This window comes from Pseudophryne corroboree, chromosome 1 (assembly GCF_028390025.1).
Source record: "Pseudophryne corroboree isolate aPseCor3 chromosome 1, aPseCor3.hap2, whole genome shotgun sequence".
Classification (NCBI taxonomy): domain Eukaryota; kingdom Metazoa; phylum Chordata; class Amphibia; order Anura; family Myobatrachidae; genus Pseudophryne; species Pseudophryne corroboree.
This window is the reverse complement of record NC_086444.1, coordinates 1,092,957,151-1,092,979,554: the sequence shown is the minus strand read 5'-3', so window position 1 is coordinate 1,092,979,554 and position 22,404 is coordinate 1,092,957,151.

The following is a 22,404-nucleotide window of genomic DNA, read 5'->3' as shown; positions in this document are numbered from 1 at the left end:
AAAAGTAAAAATGCCTGGCTAATAGAGAAACGGATTAATTCAGCGCGGATTGCAATTGCAACTGAACGCTCACTGATTGCGATCACAATCACAAATCTGCGAAAACCTCTAGCCAAACCCACAATCTCATCTGTGAAATCTTGTGAACTCCTGTAAATCATCGTAAATCTACAATAGTCCACTCCCGTTACGTGTATAGCTGCAAACGCAACATTGTGTACAGTCACTCAAAATTATGAGAATAAATGCAGCTCTTATACAGTGATGTCAGCACAAAACTGGGATGGTTTGTTCCTTGCTCTATTCTTTCAAAATAATGTTAGGCAGGCTTTAAGGGGCATGGGGGCAGATGTATTAAGACTGGAGAAGTAATAAAGCAGTGAAAAGGTGATAACGCACCAGCCAATCAGCTCCTAACTGTAATTTTTCAAATCTGCAATGATTGGCTGGTACGTTATCACCTTGCATTTATCACTGCTTTATCACTTCCTTATCCATTCTCCAGGCTAGATACATCTGCCCCATGGTGTGAACCAGGGCTGGATTAAGCCTGGTGGGAGCCCCGGGGCAATGAAGTTGCAGGGGCCCCAACTACAGTAGATGTCAAAGACCCCTGAGCCCCCCCCGACACACACTCACCTGCTACACACACATGCACACACACATCCCCGATTCACACTCACACAATACACACACAGACGTACAGACACTTGAACGCGCGCTACCTGTCCAGCGAGCAGCGGAGCAGCAGAAGCTGGAGTCAGTGTCTCGTGGTATTTCAATGCAGCATCCTGCGAGACTATGGGATGCTATACAAGGAGCACCTCTTTGGCGGCCGCTGTTAATGAACAGAGGGGCAGAAGGGAGGGGGAAAACTGCTACGTTCCTGGGTGTGGGGTCCCCGGGACGACCGCCCCTTTCGCCCCTCCCTTAATCCGGGCCTGGTGTGAATACAATACATGTAAAAAGTTAAAGTAATGTGTTGCTCATAATAGTAATAAGTTATGCACAACACTGAGCTAAAATGAGCATACACTTGACAATACACATTTGTATAATTAGGCATGCAGTACACTAAACAGCATTCCCTGCATCACTATGAACACCATCAGCTGCCTATGATTTTGCAATTATTATCTTGACCACTGGAACTTTTGCTGCTGCCATCAGTACTTCCACAATCTGCGTAGCTCTGAAACTACTCAGTTTAAGAGCTACTTATGCTAGGCTGCGTAGGCAGAGGACAACCCTAAACATGCGAAAGCATGTTTGTGGGAGTAGCAGCTTCCGGCATGTGGAGCGGACTTGCCCTGTGCTGGGTGTCTCCACGCTTGTCAGCGTAATGGGTCGTAGATGTGCGCAGATATCTATGTAGGAACACGGAGACCAGACTTGGCATGTGTGCACTGTCTTCTGTTTGGTTGTGTAAACAGGTGCAGTTTGCCGATAATCGCTCATTGTACGATTATTCGTGTTTGCTACTGATGCTGAATGAGACACAATCATGCAATAAATGAGAATGTGTGCATCCCTTTAAAAGCACTGAAAACTAGTGATGAGCGGATTCGGTTTTACTCGGTTTTACTCGGTTCTCAAAACGGCATCTTATTGGTTCACGGATGTCACGTGTTTTGGATAGCCAATAAGATGCCGTTTTGAGAACCGAGTAAAACCGAGTAAAACTGAATCCGCTCATCACTACTGAAAACAAATTATTTGTATATGTACTGTGTGTTCTGATGGCTTTTTATTAATGTGTTACAGTGTTATGCAGAGGAATAACTGTGGGAGGCAATGGAGTCAGCTGTCACAGGGCTCCTGCTCTTTATGGGGGCACCTCTCCTCCCACTCCGTGTGTTCAGTGACACCAATCAATTGAGTTAATTGATAACCGTTGCTATCTCTTCCTCCCTGCACCTTACAAGTCACACCCTCTTTATTACAGCTACACATTTAACAAGTGTCATACCCATTCTAACTATATGAAGTTACTTCTCTGAAAAATACAAGTAACCTCATATAGTTAGAATTCTCATGCTTCCTATAAAGGAGCAAATTGCACTATCAGTAAGGTGTCTGCCTTCAGTGTAACAAGTCACGGGTTCTAATCCTGGATATGACTTTTAAGAAATGTGTGATTTCAAATAAGTGACAATGAAATGTGTGTGTGTGTATGTATGTATATATATATATATATATATATATATACTTTGGTGCAGCACGGCACTCCCTGGAATAAAATTCTGTCTGGCCTGGGTGCCCTCCGCAATGAAAGGTGAATATGCAAGAAAAATTCAGCAGCACTCCGGGACTTGTGATAACAAAGATCGTGTATTTAAAGCATCACAATACACAAATAGGTCCGACGTTTCGGCGCCCGTAGCCCCTTTTTCAAGTGACGCTGAATTTTTCTTGCATATATACATATATATATATATATATATATATATATATAAAATTATTATTATTTTTTATATTTATTTTCTTTATTTATTATTTATTTATTTTCTTTTTTTTTCTTTTTCAGAACACGCCAAATACACATATATCTATTTTATACATATATATATAGGGGGGCACCAATATTTATCTTGTCTAAGGGGGTAATTCTGAGTTGATCGCAGCAGCAAGTTTGTTAGCAATTGGGCAAAACCATGCGCACTGCAGGGGGGGCAGATATAACATTTGCAGAGAGAGTTAGATTTGGGTTGGTTATTTTGTTTCTGTGCAGGGTAAATGCTGGCTGCTTTATTCTTACACTGCAATCTAGATTCCAGTTTGAACACACCCCACCCAAATCTAACTCTCTCTGCAAATGTTATATCTGCCCCTTCTGCAGTGCACATGGTTTTGCCCAACTGCTAACAAAATTGCTGCTGCGATCATCTCGGAATGACCACCTAAGTGCAATAACTGGTGTATCAATAATTTGCAAGCTAGCCTTAATTTATTTTCTGCCTATTAAAGAAGTAAAAATGGGGTTTCAATTTGTAAACAGACTCTGTTCTGTATCGAGAGTAAGTTATTTTTAAGTCACCTTTCAATATTTCATTGAGAAAACATGTTACTAATCTTTTCATTTTCGGTGATAAGTTTAAAGGATATCTGAGGGCAAGGTGCACAGATCCGGAAATCCAGGCGCTCTCTGCAGAAAAATATTATTTTCTCAAATCCAATTTAGTAGATTACTGTCAAGTCATAGTCATTGGTCAATGATGTTCCAAGTATGGCTGAGAAAATTCATGATCAGCTGCACGAGCTGAATAGAAATGAATAAATGGCTATCAAGTAACACGGTACTTATGAATAGAAAACTATTACTGCAATAGATTACAAATTATTGCAGATTAAAATCAATCATTCATTACATTTTCAATTGCCTACTCCTTTCTTAATCTCTGAAGCCCACGGGAATCAAAAGGCAAAGGTTAGAATGTGATATAAGAGGTATGAAAGTCAGGATTTCCAATTTGAGAAGCAGAGGAGTGTAATATACACTTGCTTTATTGTCAGCTTGTCCCAGATGCCACCCACTATCCACTTTTCAGTTACAGCAAGATGCTCTAGCACAGGATTGTCCTACATGCAACCCACTCACTGGCCACTTTCCTGTTACAGCTAGCTATGCTCTAACATGGGTTTCTCCCACGTGCACCCCCCTTCTCTTTCCAGCTAGACTGTAGCAAGCGTTGCTTTATTACAGACTTGTCCTACATGCGGCCCACTGGCCACTTTCCAGTTATAGCAAAATGACTGAAAAAGGTCACCAGAAGTATAACTAGGGTTTTTGTAGCCCTGGGCAAGATTAAGAACGGCTAGGGAGTTTGGAGTCGATACTGCACAGATATGTTCTCAAAATTAATCAAATAGTGTATTATATGATATTATATGAAATTGTTAACCAACATAGCAATATTGATTTCTAGTCATATAGTATAGACAGATAATTCAGTTGGTGGTGCTCCTAAGAGTCAAAATATTACATAGGTAATTGTGGACAGAAAAGAAGACTCTTTGGGTTTGGGCACACTTTGTTATGTTATTGTTATGATTACACTCAGTTCCGTAGGTTTATAGGCGGTGCCTTGTGACGCTCACGCAATTACCCACTGCCCAGCAGTCTTCTAGTCTCCTGCAATGCTAGACTTCTCCAATAGCAGCCACCTTTCCAAGGTGAATTAGGTCCACCCCGTACTCAGATGCCCCCAGGTCTTACGTATGGACAAGGCGACTATCGGAGGATGGGCAGGGAAAAATGCTGTATGGTGAGACGTTCACCAAACACAACCTTACTACTATGCTAAGGCACAGACTGAGGGATTAATATGGAGTACACGTGAGTGCAACAATGCACAAGTTGGAATATAATATTAACACAATCACTATGTACATGCAACAATGCACAGGATGTTATGAACAACGAGACTGTAAATACAAATGATTTGTTAATGCAATAATGCACAAGGTGGATACAATAAAGAAATGTAGGCAATACTGTGCCTGTGTGGAAACTCCACACCAAAACCTGAATTCTAGGCTGGCTGGATCAGATCGGGAAATCAGTCAGACAGGGTCTCTGAATCACGGTATTTCACAGGTTCTCACATGAGCTGACAGGTTCTTACAAGAGCAGGAACAATCACCAGCAATTACGGAGAGGCCAGGAAGGGAATATAAATGGTGCTGCACCAATCACTGCTGAAAACCCTAATTAACAATACCGTGTAGCTGCTCTGCTGCACATCCCCACACAGACAGCTGAGTACTCCGGTGTCACCGTTGCTAGGGATCCGTCGGCTCTCAGCGCCCGGTGTCTGCTAGGTGCTGGACAAGGACCGGATGGCTTTGCGTCTGGCGTCTGCACGTTGCTAGGTGTCAGGCGGGGGGTCAGCGGGAGGCACGGCATCCTGGCTCCTAAGTAACGACCGGGACGCGCGCCTCCCAACGCTAAAAGTTATAACATTTCAATCTTTATTGATATTTATTAAAAGGATTTACAAAATGTTATTTTCTCAAAACACACATGACGGTGAAATGCTAACCAGTACAGTATATAAAGATACAGGTTTATCAATAAAATCACACATGATATATAATTTACAGAGTTTCAAATACAATTCTAAATAAGAATTTGTGTCGATATAACAATAATTGTTTAGGAAACCTGTACTTTCAATTTTATTAAATTACGTGTATGTATCAGCCAGTGATGTTAGTGATTGTCAATAATGGGCGGTAAATTGCTCCTGTTAATTACTTATTGTTCAATGCTGTTTTTATTGAAAAAAGTTAAAAGATTGCAAAAGAATGTCACAAGACATTATAGGTGCTTGTACATAGGCGAGAATATATAATTTAGAACCATTTAATTCAGATGCTGCATGTGATTTAAGTCACAAAAGAGCTTAATATGTAAATATAAATGATGATTGTATGTCAATATTCAACATGCTATAGTCAGGAGTAAATTTAAATTGCCAAAATTACATGAAACACTGTGCAAAATACAAATAGTTTATGTATCCATTTGTGAGGTTAAGATAAGTACACAGAAATGTGTGATAGACTCATATGATCCTCCCCCACTTCTACTGTCCTCCTGTTTGTCCAAACGGACAGTGAACAGGAGGATAAGAGTGTGGAGGGATGGGTCAGAGGTGAGAGAAAAAAGAGTAAATGGGGTCTTCGCAGCCGTGCGATCGGGTCAGAACTGCGCATGCGCGGCGGCCGCATTGCGCAGGCGCATCTTGACGCTGGGCAGTGACGCCGCTAAGGAAGAAATCGGTCGCAGCGGCAACCGCAAGAAGATTGACAGGAGGAAGGCGGAACCGGGCATCAACTCACCGTTTTCTGGGCGTGGAGATCCAAATGCAGGCTTGTCGAGGCGTTTGGTGGGCGGATGTCTGATGTCAATTCCGGGACCTGCAACGCTGGATTGATCACACAGGGTAAGTAATTCTTACCCATGTCTTGTTCTACACAAAAGTTTTTTTTGCATAGCAGGGCTGCACAAGCGATCACAGCTTTGCTATGCAAAAATTACACTCCCACATAGGTGGCGTCTAGTTGATCGCACGGGCTGCAAAAAGTTGCAGCGTGCGATCAACTCGGAATGACCCCCCACATCCGCCACTCTGTTAGTAGAACCAGCGCAGGGGAGCGGGGAGGAGCACCGCACAATAAGAGTCCCTCTTAAATGTTAGGTGGCTTGTAGGAAGCCCAAATAGTATTTGAATGAATGGGTTATTGGTATTAAATAAACTTCAATTGTCCCCAATCACATGTGAACAAACTGACAAATGGTACATATAAATATAAAGTCAGATACTTATCAAACTTCCGGTTTTTCTGGAACCTGGTCCTGTGCACAAGGACCTAGAATGTTCAAATGGACGCGTGTTTCGCCTTGTAGGGCTTGTTCACCAAGGTAGGTGGTGAGGGAGCTAGTGCCCGTATTTATACCTGTAGTTATTGCTTGAGTTCAGTTCTAACAGTTCTTTCAATTAACTCAAGCAATCAGTACAGGTATAAATATGGTCCTAAACTTCTCAGTATGTTCTGTGAGGAAAAACTACTTCACAAAAAGAATAGTGGACAGGTGGAATAGCCTCCCATCAGAGGTGGTAGAGGTTAAGACAGTAGAGCAATTTAAACATGCATGGACACAAGGAACAAATAAGGTTTGAGATAAAAATATGGTAAAAAAAGGGACAGACTAGATGAGCCAAGTGGTTCTTATCTGCCGTCAAATTCTCTGTTTCTATGTTTCTATGTTCATAGTTTCTGTACTGTTGTGAAAATGAAAACTTCAGTATCATGTTCTTACTACCTGTTAAGCAGCGTAAGTCCTATTTGAAAAAGAGTGCTGTATAAATAATAATAATAATAATAATAATTAAATATTATTATTACTAGGTGCTTCATCGCGCCCTACGGGCGCTCTTCACACCGTCGTAGGGGGCTACGCCCCCTTCACGTCTTTGTGTGGTTGAATATATGATTATATGGAGTATTACCTGCATTCCTACTGTTGTTAGAGGTAAAATATTGCGCAATGTAAGGGCAGCGGATTTTGATGGGGGCGTTGCCTCTTGCTACGGCGTGAACAGCGGCTGCAAGGCCCGATGTAGAGAATGTAGCGGGTGTGTGGGGGACCGTGGATGGGGGAGAGTGTCTGTAGATGCTGCAGGTGGAGGGGCGAATGGGGAAGGGAGTTGGGAGGTGCTGCGGGTGGGGTCCGGAGGTGCTATGGGTGCGGGAAGGGCGGGGGCTCGTGGGTGGGGAAGGGACAGGTGCGGGGGTTGCTGCGGTGTGGGGGAGGGTGTCTGTAGATGGTATGGGTGGATGGGGTTTGATGCAGGGAGGGGGTGTGCGGATGGGTGAGGGGGCTGCGGGTGGTGGAGGGGCAGGTGCGGGGATGCGTGGATGCTGCAGGTGGGGTTGGGAGGTGCCATGTGGGGGGGGGGGAGAAGCATGGGTGGTGCAGGTGGGAGAGGGGCAGGTGCGGTGGGGTGGGGGACGGGGTCCGAGGGCGGTAGGGGAGGGGCAGTTGTGGGTGTTCCGAGGGTGGGGGAGGGGTGTGTGGCACGGGTGGGGAAGGGAGGGGTGCGGGGTTTGCTGCTGTGTGGGGGAGGGTGTCTGTAGATGCTACGGGTGGAAGGGGGTTGATGGGGGTGGCGCAGATGGGTGAGGGGGTTGGGAGGTGCTGGGGAGGGGGGAGGCTGCGAATGGGAGAGTGGATTTGGAGGCAGTGTGAATAGTGGAGGAGAGGGGGTGTGGTGGGGGAGGGGCAGGTGCAGGGCTGTTGGGGATGGAGTAAGGGTTCCGAAGGTGCTGAGGGTGGAGAAGGGGTTGATTGCGGGGGTGTGGTGGATGGTGGAGGGGGTCCGGAGGTGCTGCGTGTGGTGGAGGGGCAGGTGTGGGGGTGCGTGTAGGGGAGGTGGGGTGCTGCAGGTGGGGTAGGGGGTTGGGAGGTGCCGTGTGTGGGGGGGAAAGCATGGGTGGTGCGGGTGGAAGAGAGGCAGTTGCGGTGGTTTGGCAGATGGGGAGGGGGTCTGGAAGTGCTGCGGGTGGTGGAGGAGCAGGTGTGGGGGTGCATGGATGACGGGTGGGGGAGGGGGGGTGCTGCAGGTGGCGGAGGGGGTTGGGAGGTGCAGTGTCGGGGGGGGGAGAAGCACGGGTGGAAGAGCGGCAGGTGCGGTGGTGTGGCGGATGGGGAGGGGGTCTGGAAGTGCCGTTGGTGGTGGAGGCGCAGTTGTGGGGGTGCGTGGATGCCATGGGTGGGGGAGGGGGGGTGCTGCTGGTGAGGTAGGGTTTGGGAGTTGCCGTGTGGGGTGGGAGAAGCATGGGTGGTGCAGGTGGTAGAGAGGCAGGTGGGGTGGTTTGGCAGATGGGGGAGGGGGTCTGGAAGTGCTGCGGGTGGTGGAGGCGCAGTTGTGGGGGTAGCAGTGGGTGGGGGACGGGTTCCTATACACACAGCATGATACTGGTCTGTACAGCATGGACATATACAGACACAGCAACTGCACTCCTGTCCGCACTCACCACTTGTGGCTGGGATGGGCCCCGGCATTCCCATGGCCACTTCCCCACACAGCTGCAGTATGCTGGACACCTCCGACAACTCCTCCTCCACTCCTCGGTGTCGTTATCCACAGAAGGCCCTGAGAGAGTCACCTCCTCACACAGCAGCAGCACGTTCGGGTCGGTAGCCGCAGCCTCTTCCGCTCCCCGGCGCCTCCGTCAGGTGGACAGTGGACCGGCATCCCCCGAGGCCGTCCCTTCCCCACACAGCTGCAGCGTGCTCTGGTCCCCCGCCGGAGCCTCCTCCGATCCCAGTCCATTAAAAAGTTAGTGAAGCGGTAGCGTGGCAGGCGCCTATAGGCAGCTGCCTAATGCTGGCGCCGGCCCTGATACTGAGCACTCCCCCAGGCAGCATGGCGCCTGGAGAGCTGCGGGTAGGGGAGCGACTTTATGTGGAGCTGGGGGCAGGAGTGGCGTGAGGCTGGGCGCCTGCACACAGACGGGTGCGGGTGACGGGGATGTGGAAGTGGAGGGGGTTGCGGCGTTGTGGTGACGGCATCTGGTGGTACAGTGTGGGCCGGGTGTATGAGAGAGGTTGTGGGGCGGGCGGCAGCGGTCTGTGCGGCTGTGGTGCATGCGGCGTGTTGCCGTTACTGTGTGTCCGCGTCTGCAAGGTGATGCACAGACATGGGGCGGCAGGGAGGGGACGCAGAGACGCGGGGCGGCAGGGAGGGGAAGCAGAGACACAGTGCGGGGACCCAGAGACGCAGGGCGGGGACGCAGAGACGCAGGGTGGGGACGCAGAGACGCAAGGAGGGGACGCAGAGACGCAAGGAGGGGACGCAGAGACGCAAGGAGGGGACGCAGAGACGCAAGGAGGGGACGCAGAGACACAGGGCGGGGACCCAGAGACGCGGGGGGGCAGGACGGGGTCGCAGAGACGCAGGGCGGGGACGCAGAGACGCAAGGAGGGGACGCAGAGCGCAAGGAGGGGACGCAGAGACGCAGAGTGGCAGGGAGGGGATGCAGAGCGGCAGGGAGGGGACGCAGAGACGCAGGGCGGCAGGGAGGGGACGCAGAGAGGGGATGCAGAGAAGCGGGAGGCAGAGATGCGGGCGGTAAGGAGGGGATGCACAGAGGCTGGGTGGCAGGGAGGGGACGCAGAGACGCGGGGCGGCAGGGAGGGGATGCAGAGAGGCGGGGTGGCAGGGAGGGTGCGCAGACACGCGGGGCGGTAGGGAAGAGTTGCAGAGACGCGGGGCGGCAGGGAGGGGGACGCGGGGCGGCAGGGAGGGGGACGCAGAGACGCAGGGAGGGGGATGCAGATATGCGGGTGGCAGGGAGGGGATGCAGGAAGGCGGGGCGGCAGGGAGGGGATGCGGGACGCAGAGATGCGGGCGGTAGGGAGGGGATGCAGAGAGGCGGGTGGCAGGGAGGGGACACAGACGCGGGCGGCAGGGAGCGGACGCAGAGATGCGGGACGGTAGGGAGGGGATGCAGAGAGGCGGGCCGGCAGGTAGGGGAGGCAGAGACGTGGGGCGGCAGGGAGGGGACGCAGAGGTGCGGCAGGGAGGGGATGCAGAGAGGTGGAGCGGCAGGGAGGGGATGCAGAGAGGCGGGGCGGCAGGGAGAGGGACGCAGAGACGCGGGGCGGCAGGGAGAGGGACGCAGAGAGGCGGGGCGGCAGGGAGGGGATAAAGAGACGTGGGTCGGCAGGGAGGGGATGCAGAGAGGCGGGGTGGCAGGGAGGGAACGCAGAGACGCGGGGCGGCATGGAGGGGACGCAGAGATGCGGTGCGGCAGGGAGGGGATGCAGAGAGGTGGGGCGGCAGGGAGTGAATGCAGAGAGGCGGGGCGGCAGGGAGGGGATAGAGAGACGCGGGTCAGCAGGGAGGGGACGCAGAGATTTAGGTCAGCAGGGAGGGGACGCAGAGATTTAGGTCAGCAGGGAGGGGACGCAAAGAGGCTGGGCGGCAGAGAGGGGACGCAGAGACGCGGTGCTGCCTATGTACTCTCTCTCACCTGTGAGGTTGGGGCAGCGTCCACAGTACCAGGTGTGCTGTCCCGCATCTCAGGCTTGTGCAGCCGGCAGGCCAGTCCCTGTGGTGTGCAGTCCCGGTCTCTGAGGATGGTGGGAGGCAGCGTTGTCTTAGGTGTGCGGAGGAGGCGGCGGGTGTCTGTACGCGGCGCAGGGAGGCCTATGAAGCCGCCATACATATTAGGAGGGACGGGTGGCGCAGGAGACGGACGGGGAGGCAGCAGTCAGGCGCGGGTGATGCTGCGCCGTAACTGGCGGGACAGTGGGTCCCAGGCGCGGCTGCAGTGCGGGAGCTGGCGCTGGGGGTGTGCGGAGGGCGGGAGGGGTGGTGCGGCCTGCGGCTGTCTGGTCGGCTGTGGTGCGGCCCGGCCGTGTCCGTGCTGCGGATGGGTGTGAGAGTCTGGGAGATGGTGGGCTTGTGCGGCGGGTGGGATCGGTGCTGTGGGGTTAGCGGGTGTGTGTGCTGGTCCGTTATGCGTCGGGTCTGGGCCGTCAGTGGCTGCATGTGGGAGCTGGTGGAGGGGGGTTTGGGGGGGTGTGCTGCGGGTGGCATTGGGGTGTAGGTGGCCATGGTTACCTGGCACTGTGGTGGGTCCGTCCCCTGGTGGCTGGGGATGGTGGGGGGGATTGTGTGGCTGCTGCTCCCGTTCTGCTAGTGGTGTGCTTGGACAGGGAAGGAGCTGCTAACTCCTCCCAGCCCTGTGACTCCACCCAGCGTTAGAACTGCAGGCACAGAGTCACAAGGCAAATATATAGGAGATATATATATATATATATATAGGAGATAAACACATACACACACACACATACACACACACACACTATGGGGGCAGTGTATACTGTATTTGGCACAGTGGGGCATTGTATACCTGGCCCTGGTGGGGGGGGGGGGCAATGTATATTTGGCACAGTGTCGGCATTGTATAGCTGGCACAGTGTCGGCATTGTATAGCTGGCACAGGGGGCCAATGTATATCTGGCACAGTGTGGGTATTGTATATCTGGGCCTGTGGGGGCAATGTCTATCTGCCACTGTGGGGGCAATTGTATAGCTGGCACTGTGGGGGCAATTGTATAGCTGGCACTGTGGGGGCAATTGTATAGCTGGCACTGTGGGGGCAATTGTACAGCTGGCACTGTGGGGGCAAGTGTACAGCTGGCACTGTGGGGGCAAGTGTACAGCTGGCACTGTGGGGGCAATTGTACAGCTGGCACTGTGGGGGCAAGTGTACAGCTGGCACTGTGGGGGCAAGTGTACAGCTGGCACTGTGGGGGCAATTTTACAGCTGGCACTGTGGGGGCAATTGTACAGCTGGCACTTTGGGGGCAAGTGTACAGCTGGCACTGTGGGGGCAATTGTATAGCTGGCACTGTGGGGGCATTGCATGCAAGAGGTGGTGCTGGGGTTGTGGGGAGGGGGGTTTAGGTGGTGTGCGGCTCGACGGCGGGTCCCGCGGCTGCATGCTGAAGGATAGTGCAGGTTTTGTGGGGAGGGGAGGGTGTGTGCTGTGCGGCTCGTCTGTTCAGCTGACGTCGGGTCCCGTCAGCTTGTCCTGGAGCGGATGGCGGGTCCCGGGCAGCGTGTCGTGGAGCGGACGGCGGGCCCCGGCCAACGTGTTGTGGAGCGGCTGCATGCAAGAGGTGGGGTGCTGGGGTTGTGGGGGAGGGGGGGATCGGCGGTGTGCGGCTCGTCCGTGGTGCGGACGTCGGGTCCCGGCCAGCCTGTGTGTGCCGCGGCTGATGCTGGAGTTGTGGGGAGGGGGGGGGGGAAATAGCTGGTGTGGGGTGAGCGTGTCTTGTGTGTGTGTGTGTGTGTTTTTATCCGTTGTGCGGATGTCGTCTCTGGGGCTGCTTGCTGCCTCTGGGGACTGGGGAAGGGGGGGTGCGGGTGTCATTGGGGTGTAGGTGTCTGTTTTGGGGGGTAAACCTAGGGAGGGGTGCATGGTTACCAGGCACTGTGCTGCGTCCGGCCACTGGTGGGTTGTCTGTGGAGATGGTATCCGGATTCTGTGGCTGCAGTGCTGCTCCGGTTAGTGGTGTGCTGAAACTCCCCCCAGGCCTGTGACTCCACCCAGCGTTAGAGGGCCAGGCACAGACAAGGCAAATATATAGGAGATATATATATATATATGCTGCATTTTTTAGGACACTGGTGAGTCTTTTTCTGAGGTCTGTGTACATTTTCGGTATCGCCTGCCTAGAGAAATGGAACCTAGATGGTATTTGGTACCGGGGACACAGTACCTCCAACAATTCTCTAGTTGGCTCTGCAGTAATGATGGATACCGGAACCACGTTTCTCACCGCCCAGGATGCCAAGGCCTCAGTTATCCGCTTTGCAGCAGGATGACTGCTGTGATATTTCATCTTCCTCGCAAAGGACTGTTGGACAGTCAATTGCTTGGTGGAAGTAGTAAAAGTGGTCTTACGAGTACGACTTCCCCTCTGGGATGACCATCGACTCCCAGCAGCAACAACAGCAGCGCCAGCAGCAGTAGGCGTTACACGCAAGGATGCATCGGAGGAATCCCAGGCAGGAGAGGACTCGTAAGAATTGCCAGTGACATGGCCTGCAGGACTATTGGCATTCCTGGGGAAGGAGGAAATTGACACTGAGGGAGTTGGTGGGGTGGTTTGCATGAGCTTGGTTACAAGAGGAAGGGATTTACTGGTCAGTGGACTGCTTCCGCTGTCGCCCAAAGTTTTTGAACTTGTCACTGACTTATGATGAATGCGCTGCAGGTGACGTATAAGGGAGGATGTTCCGAGGTGGTTAACGTCCTTACCCCTACTTATTACAGCTTGACAAAGGCAACACACGGCTTGACAAATGTTGTCCGCATTTCTGTTGAAATACTTCCACACCGAAGAGCTGATTTTTTTGGTATTTTCACCAGGCATGTCAATGGCCCTATTCCTCCCACGGACAACAGGTGTCTCCCCGGGTGCCTGACTTAAACAAACCACCTCACCATCAGAATCCTCCTGGTCAATTTCCTCCCCAGCGCCAGCAACACCCATATCCTCCTCATCCTGGTGTACTTCAACACTGACATCTTCAATCTGACTATCAGGAACTGGACTGCGGGTGCTTCTTCCAGCACTTGCAGGGGGCGTGCAAATGGTGGAAGGCGCATGCTCTTCACGTCCAGTGTTGGGAAGGTCAGGCATCGCAAACGACACAATTGGACTCTCCTTGTGGATTTGTGATTTCGAAGAACGCACAGTTCTTTGCTGTGCTTTTGCCAGCTTGAGTCTTTTTATTTTTCTAGCGAGAGGCTGAGTGCTTCCATCCTCATGTGAAGCTGAACCACTAGCCATGAAAATAGGCCAGGGCCTCAGCCGTTCCTTGCCACTCCGTGTGGTAAATGGCATATTGGCAAGTTTACGCTTCTCCTCTGACAATTTTATTTTAGATTTTTGAGTCCTTTTTTTACTGATATTTGGTGTTTTGGATTTTACATGCTCTGTACTATGACATTGGGCATCGGCCTTGGCAGACGACGTTGCTGGCATTTCATCGTCTCGGCCATGACTAGTGGCAGCAGCTTCAGCACGAGGTGGAAGTCGATCTTGATCTTTCCCTATTTTTGGAACCTCAACATTTTTGTTCTCCATATTTTAATAGGCACAACTAAAAGGCACCTCAGGTAAACAATGGAGATGGATGGATACTAGTATACTTATGGATGGACGAGCGACTGCCGACACAGAGGTAGCTACAGCCGTGGACTACCGTACTGCGTCTGCTGCTAATATAGACTGGATGATAATGATATAAAAAATATATATATATCACTACTGCAGCCGGACAGGTATATATTATATAATGACGGACCTGCTGGACACTGTCAGCACTGCAGACTCCTAAAGTAAGCTACTAGTATCAAGAAGATAGAAAAAAAAAACCACCACAGGTAGGTGGTATACAATTATGGATGGACGAGCGACTGCCGACACAGAGGTAGCTACAGCCGTGGACTACCATACTGCGTCTGCTGCTAATATAGACTGGATGATAATGATATAAAAAATATATATATATATCACTACTGCAGCCGGACAGGTATATATTATATAATGACGGACCTGCTGGACACTGTCAGCTCAGCACTGCAGACTCCTAAAGTAAGCTACTAGTATCAAGAAGATAGAAGAAAAAAAAACACCACGGGTAGGTGGTATACAATTATGGATGGACGAGCGACTGCCGACACAGAGGTAGCTACAGCCGTGGACTACCGTACTGCGTCTGCTGCTAATATAGACTGGATGATAATGAGATATAAAATATATATATATATATATCACTACTGCAGCCGGACAAGGTATATATTATATAATGACGGACCTGCTGGACACTGTCAGCTCAGCACTGCAGACTCCTAAAGTAAGCTACTAGTAGTATCAAGAAGATAGAAAAAAAAAAAAACACCACAGGTAGGTGGTATACAATTATGGATGGACGAGCGACTGCCGACACAGAGGTAGCTACAGCCGTGGACTACCGTACTGCGTCTGCTGCTAATATAGACTGGATGATAATGATATAAAAAATATATATATATCACTACTGCAGCCGGACAGGTATATATTATATAATGACGGACCTGCTGGACACTGTCAGCTCAGCACTGCAGACTCCTAAAGTAAGCTACTAGTATCAAGAAGATAGAAAAAAAAAAAAACACCACGGGTAGGTGGTATACAATTATGGATGGACGAGCGACTGCCGACACAGAGGTAGCTACAGCCGTGGACTACCGTACTGCGTCTGCTGCTAATATAGACTGGATGATAATGAGATATAAAATATATATATATCACTACTGCAGCCGGACAGGTATATATTATATAATGACGGACCTGCTGGACACTGTCAGCTCAGCACTGCAGACTCCTAAAGTAAGCTACTAGTATCAAGAAGATAGAAAAAAAAAAAAAACACCACGGGTAGGTGGTATACAATTATGGATGGACGAGCGACTGCCGACACAGAGGTAGCTACAGCCGTGGACTACCGTACTGCGTCTGCTGCAGTGCTAATATAGACTGGATGATAATGATATAAAAAATATATATATATCACTACTGCAGCCGGATAGGTATATATTATATAATGACGGACCTGCTGGACACTGTCAGCAGAATGCGTTTATAGAATAAAAACACCACACGACGAGTGTTTAACTTTTTCAGGCAGACAATCACAATATACTGGTGGTCAGTGGTCACTGGTCAGTCACACTGGCAGCAAAAGTGTGCACTGTTAAAATATGTACTCCTGCTATAACTGCTCCCCAGTCTCCCCCACAATTAAGCTGTGTGAGCAGTGAGCACTCAGCACAGTCAGATATACAGTATTACATAGATGATGCAGCACACTGAGGCTGAGCACAGATATGGTATGTGACTGTGTCACACTGTGTATCGTTTTTTTTCAGGCAGAGAACGGATTAATTAAACTGGTGGTCACTGGTCACACTATCAGCAAGTAGTACTCCTAATATGCTCCCCAAAATTAGTAAATCAAGTGTCTCTACTACTCTCTAGTCTACTCTAAACGGAGAGGACGCCAGCCACGTCCTCTCCCTATCAATCTCAATGCACGTGTGAAAATGGCGGCGACGCGCGGCTCCTTATATAGAATCCGAGTCTCGCGATAGAATCCGAGCCTCGCGAGAATCCGACAGCGGGATGATGACATTCGGGCGCGCTCGGGTTAACCGAGCAAGGCGGGAAGATCCGAGTCTGCCTCGGACCCGTGTAAAAAGCGTGAAGTTCGGGGGGGTTCGGTTTCCGAGAAACCGAACCCGCTCATCACTACCTTAAACGTCGTTTTTTTTTATATTTTTTGCTGTGTCATCCCAATATACATCCAGGGACTGCAGCAGCACCATCCATCTAGGGGTGTTCTGTCAGTCCACCTAAAATAAAAGACATTTTTTTTTTATATTTTTTGCTGTATCCTCCCAGTATGCACCCAGGCATGCTCCGTCCATCTCAGGATGCTGTGTCTGTATTCATAATTCTTATCACCACATAGTGATTAATTAAAATAAATATTATTAATAATAATAATTATAAATTAACTAAATTTAAATTAAATTAGTGTAACTAACCTTCTGCATGTCAAAGCTATCTTTGACGAACAGAAGAACTTAATCCTATTTTGGAAATAATTTTTAACGGATGATTAGCGAACCTTCTCCTTTCAAAGATATCTTTAACATGATTACAGCATTTAAAAATATATTGTTAACTGCCAAGTGTTTGCTGCCCTCCGCTGTTGCTTAGCTTAGTCACCCAGCTACCTTGGTGCATCCTTTTGGCCTAAACTAGATAAAAACAATATTGTGAGTTGTGAGGTGTTTAGAATAGATGGGAAAACACCCCCAAATTCTGTTGTTTTAGCTGTATTTTTTATTTTTTGATGTAGATTGTTTAAATAAGAAAGATTTCTTTAATCTTAAGGTAATTAACTAATCACACAGAAACATACAAAAAGCAGCATCACATGTAAATAATAGCAGCGAAAGGTCACATGCAGTGATCGTGCCAAGAATTTGTGAAATAGCTTTATAATTATATAGCTGATCCTTTATTTATGCAGATTTTGAGAAAATATGTCTGATGAATATTCCAAGTAGAGATGAACGGGTTCGGTTTTACTCGGATTTATTCGGATTTACCCGAATCTCCTTATTGGCTTACGGACGTCACGTGTTTTGGTTAGCCAGAAAAAAAGAACTTGCGATAATTCTGGCATTAAGAACAGAGTAAATCCGAACCCGCTCATCTCTAATTCCAAGGCAAAGTCAGTATTATAAATGGGATCCCAAATATGTTAAAGGAGTCATGAAGCGGGTACGCTATGCTACTACCCCTAGCCACATAGAGGGTCATTCCGACCCGATCGCTCGCTGCAGTTTGTCACAGCACAGCGATCGGGTTGGATGCGCGCATGCGCTGGTGCCGCAGTGCGCCGGCGCATGGCAGTCGTTGCTGCCTAGCGATCGCCTCTGAGACAGAGGCGGTCAATGGGCGGGTGGGGGCTGGACGGCGGCGTGGTCCAGCCAACGCAGGCGTGGCCGGACCGTTGGGCGGGCCGCGGCGGCTGCGTGAAGTCTCACGCAGCCGCTGCGGCCAGCGGCAGTGACATACAACTCCCAGCCAGCCGCAGGAGCTGCGCTGGCCGGGAGTTACTCCTGAAATACAAAAGTATCGCCGCTGTGCGATGCTTTTGTATTTGTGCAGGGGGGGGGGGGGCGGCACTGACATGCATGGTGGACTAGCCCTGTTCTGGGCATCCCCTCGCATGTCAGGGAAGATGATCATAGCTGTGCTAAATTTAGAACAGCTACGATCAACTTGGAATGACCCCCATAGTTGATCTCACACACGGGAGTAGTGAAGCCATCACTGGCATTGATAAACTCAGTCTCTAGCTAGTGCAAGCCGCCGGTGATGTCGTATCGGAGCTCCCGGGGTAGAAGGACTCCACACATGCACAGGATGTTTGTAGCCGTGGAGCAATGTCCCGGTATAATCTCAATCTAATTCACATGTAGCTGTAGTCTGTGCTATGTCTTGGTTCATTCTTGGCCAATACATAACTTCTCGCGCTCTCCGCTTATATTATTCTTCTCCTAAGTGGCCTTCATGTATCTTGCACAGCATAGTTTTTCTTAGTCGTGCAGGTATGACAAACCTATTGCCTTTGTAAATAATTCCATCGACAACTGTAAGGTCACTGCGGTACATCCAATAATCATGGATAGACAGCGGGCACGCATGTTTTTCTGCTGGCCAACCTTTCAGAATGATATCTTTCAACACTTTCATTGTGTCATCTGTCTCAGTTTCTTTACTAATCTGTTCTTGTCTTGCAAGAGACACTGGTAGAGAAGCTACGATCAAATTAACATAGGCTTCTATCTCTTCATCCATCAGACTTTTGGAACCTTCACTTTTGTCCACATTACGAGAAAGTGTATCAGCAATGTACATGTATTTACCAGGACAGTACAGCAAGTGTACATCATATTTCTGTAGTCTGATAAGCATTCGTTGAATTCTCATGGGACAGTCATATAATGATTTAGTCATGATAGCTACCAATGGCTTGTGGTCAGTTTCCACTGTAAATGTTTGACCGTACACAAACTGATGAAATCGCTCACATGCATATGTGATCGCTAGAAGTTCTTTTTCTATCTGAGCATACCTTGTTTGTCAGTGCTCTTGATGCATAGATTACTGGTTGCCATATATCCTCATGTTCTTGTAACAGCACTGAGCCTAGGCCAAATTGCGAAGCATCTGCTGAAATTCTTATTCTTTTCGCAGGATCAAAGAATTTTAGCACTGGTTGCCCTGTAATGATCTGTTTCAAGTTTTGCCAACTTTCTTCTTGTTCATGTGACCACATCCACTCGTTATCTTTGTCCAACAACCATCTAAGAGAGGCTGTTCATTCAGAGAGTTGAGAAATAAACTTTCCTAAGTAAGTAATCATTCCTAGGAATCTTCTGACGTCGGCTTTGTTGTTAGGACGTTCCATGTTCACTATGGCTGATATTTTCCTTGGGGCTGGTTTTATACCTTGATCTGAGACCACGTCGCCCATAAAGGTAAGTGTATTCACGCCAAATTCACATTTGTCCTTGTTTAGCTTTAGATTCACTTTCTTGACAAGTTCCATTACTTGTCTCAATCTAGAATCATGTTCTTCCTTTGTAGATCCCCAGACAATAATGTCATCCGTCATTGTTTCAACACCTGGAATATGTTCAAAAATCATGTGTATCTTTTTGTGATATACTTCTGGAGCAGACAATATTCCATATGGTAGTCGAAGAAATCTGTATCTACCTTCTGGTGTATTAAATGTACAAAGCTTTGAGCTGGCCTCATCTAGCTTCATTTGCCAGAATGCTGAGGATGCGTCCAATTTACTGAACCATTTTGCTCCCGCAAATTGCGACATGATTTAATCTCTGGTTGGTAGTTTGCAATGTTCTCGTTTAATAGCTTTGTTTAAATCTCTGGGGTCTAGACATATTCTGAGTTGTCCATTTTTCTTTTCAACAATTACTAAGGAGCTTACCCATTCAGTAGGCTCATCAACTTTCTGTATCACACCCAAGGCTTCCATGCGATTTAACTCTTGTTTCATTTTTTCTCTCAGCGCAAACAGCACTTTTCTACAGGGGTGTATCACTGAAGAAACTTGCGTGTCTATATTTATTTTATGCTCTCCAGGCAAACAACCTAGACCTTCAAACAAGTCTCTGTATTCTGTAAATATCGATTTGCAGTCATCTTCTACTTCTGATGTCACCATTAAAACTTTCTTTAGCAAGCTTAGTTTCTCACAGGAACTTAATCCTAGAATCGGTTGCACATTTTTATCCACAATCAGTAGAGATGTTTTAAACTGTTGTCCCTTATATTTCAGTGTCACTAAGCATGTACCTTTCACAGGAATTTCCTCCCCAGTGTACCCTGTAACTTTCACTTTGGCTGGATGAATTTTAGGTTTTACTCTAAAAGTCTTATAGTCTAGAAATGATATTAAATTCACCTGTGCGCCAGTATCAAGCTTAAAGGGAATGACAATCTCGTTCACAGTTAAAGGGACAATCCTTTCTTATCTGCACTACAAAGTTCAATGCAATCCACAAAGAATTCCTCTGTTTGTTTAACAGCGTGCACTTTGATTGTTTCACTTTTCATTTTACAGCATTTGGCAAAGTGATTAAGTCTACCACATTTCATGCAGGTTTTACCATAAGCAGGGCACATTTTAGGATTGTGAACATTTCCGCATCTACTACACATTTCCTTGTTAGAATGTGGCTTAGACTGCTTCATTCTTGAGAATGGAGGTTTGCTTGGCTCTGTTTTCTGCACTACATGTACAGCACCAGCTTCCTTGTGTAACTTTTTGGCTTGAAATCTAGTTATTTCTGCAGATCTGCACATAGTCACTGCCTTTTCTAGTGTTAGCTCATGCTCTCTCAGCAATCTCTCTCTGAGTCTACTATCAGGTATTCCACAGACAATACGATCTCTAATCAGTGAATCCTTTAAATCACCAAACTCACAGGTTTTACTGAGTGATTGCAGCTCTGTAACATACTGATCAAATCCATCTCCAGACTTCTGATCACATGTGAAAAACTTATATCTTTCATATGTCACATTTTTCCTTGGCACAAAGTAATCTTCAAACTTTTGCATTATAGAAGAGAGCACCATATTCTGCCCCTCATCAAACTGAAAACTATTATAAATGTCCAGCACATCCTCTCCTATCACATGGAGGAAAATGGATGCCTTAGTTTTGTCAGCCTCTGTATCAGCTCCACATGCAGCAAGATATATATTAAACCTTTGCTTAAATCTTTTCCAGTTTTCAGACAAGTTACCAGACATCAGCATACCGGTTGGAGGAGCCAGTTTATCCATGGTTACTCACTGTTTAAAGAGAGGAGCACACGGCAGGCTTTGCAGACACTGAGTATCACAGCCTTACGGACTACTGCAGGATTCTTTCACACTCTGAGAGCACTAGCAGTCCAAGTTAAACTTCTTCTGACACCATGTTTTGTTCATATGTTTGTAAATGCAGTCATAAGGATACAGAGACATGTGAGTTCACTGCTGTGCTGTTTTATTCCATCACCAACTCCAGGCACACTGCACACTGGACCACCCACTTCCCAGCATCCCCCTGATCCCAGGGACCATCACTGAAGATTCAGGCTTACACAGATTAGTAAGGGAGTGTCTACAAATATTAAGCATTCTAATACACTAACATCACAGGCCTTAATAGTGACCAGACTGGAACTGGATTTGGACGGACTGGGACTGTACTGACACAGAGTATCAGGGCGCTCAGCACAGATTTGTGACTTCAGAAGTAGGAACAGCTTGAGAGTGTCCAGGAAGCTCCCTTTGTAGAAACTACTCTTAGTTCATTGTTTGCTACGTTCAGCTGACTAAAATTAGTCAGGTGATAGAATCCATCATGGCTGCACTTTTATCTCCTCAGGTGAGTCCAATATGGCGGTGCCCAGCACCCAGAGATGGAGGGAAACTCATGAAGTACATGCAGGGCGAACTAGGGCTCAAATGGACTGAGAGTAAATGCATCCACAAGATCTCTGCAGTGCAGGTTTATCACTGATAACTGCTCCCAACATTGGTGGTTAAGGGAGCTTGAACCTGCGCATGCTCGCAATGTGGACGGAGCCTCAGGGTAAGGAGGTTGGGCTTCACTGCACTCCCATTCAAGTCACTGTAGGGGCATGTGTAGCACTCTCAGAGATGCTGGGCTGCTCTAGACTCCGTGTACAGTGTGAATTGATGCCGTGCGCATGAGCACGGCATCTATTCTCCTGCTGCTACCTGGTGGTGTGTGCTTCGCCCACCCCAGGACACTTAGGCCTGCAAATGGACAGCTGGACAGTCCAAGAAAAATGGGACTGTCCCACTCAATGTGGGACAGTTGGGAGGTATGCTGCTGCAATCAGGAATCTGCAGACTTCACACACAGGAGAACTCTCGGGTGAATATTCAGCCTGGAAAGAGATGCAGCAATTGGCAACACAGTCTCATGCTCAAACTGAAGATATTGCAGCCTGCATGATGAGCAGACCTCTCAGGCAAGAAACTTGGCAAAGCAGGATATCCTGACCTGCAGAACAGGTGGCAGAGGTAAGTCACAAGACAAACTAGTAAAACATGAAAGTAGTAAGTTGGGATCGTTACAGTGGAGCTTGGATCTTTTGTGTAAGTTCAAGGCTCGAGGTAAAACTTGAAAATCAATAAAG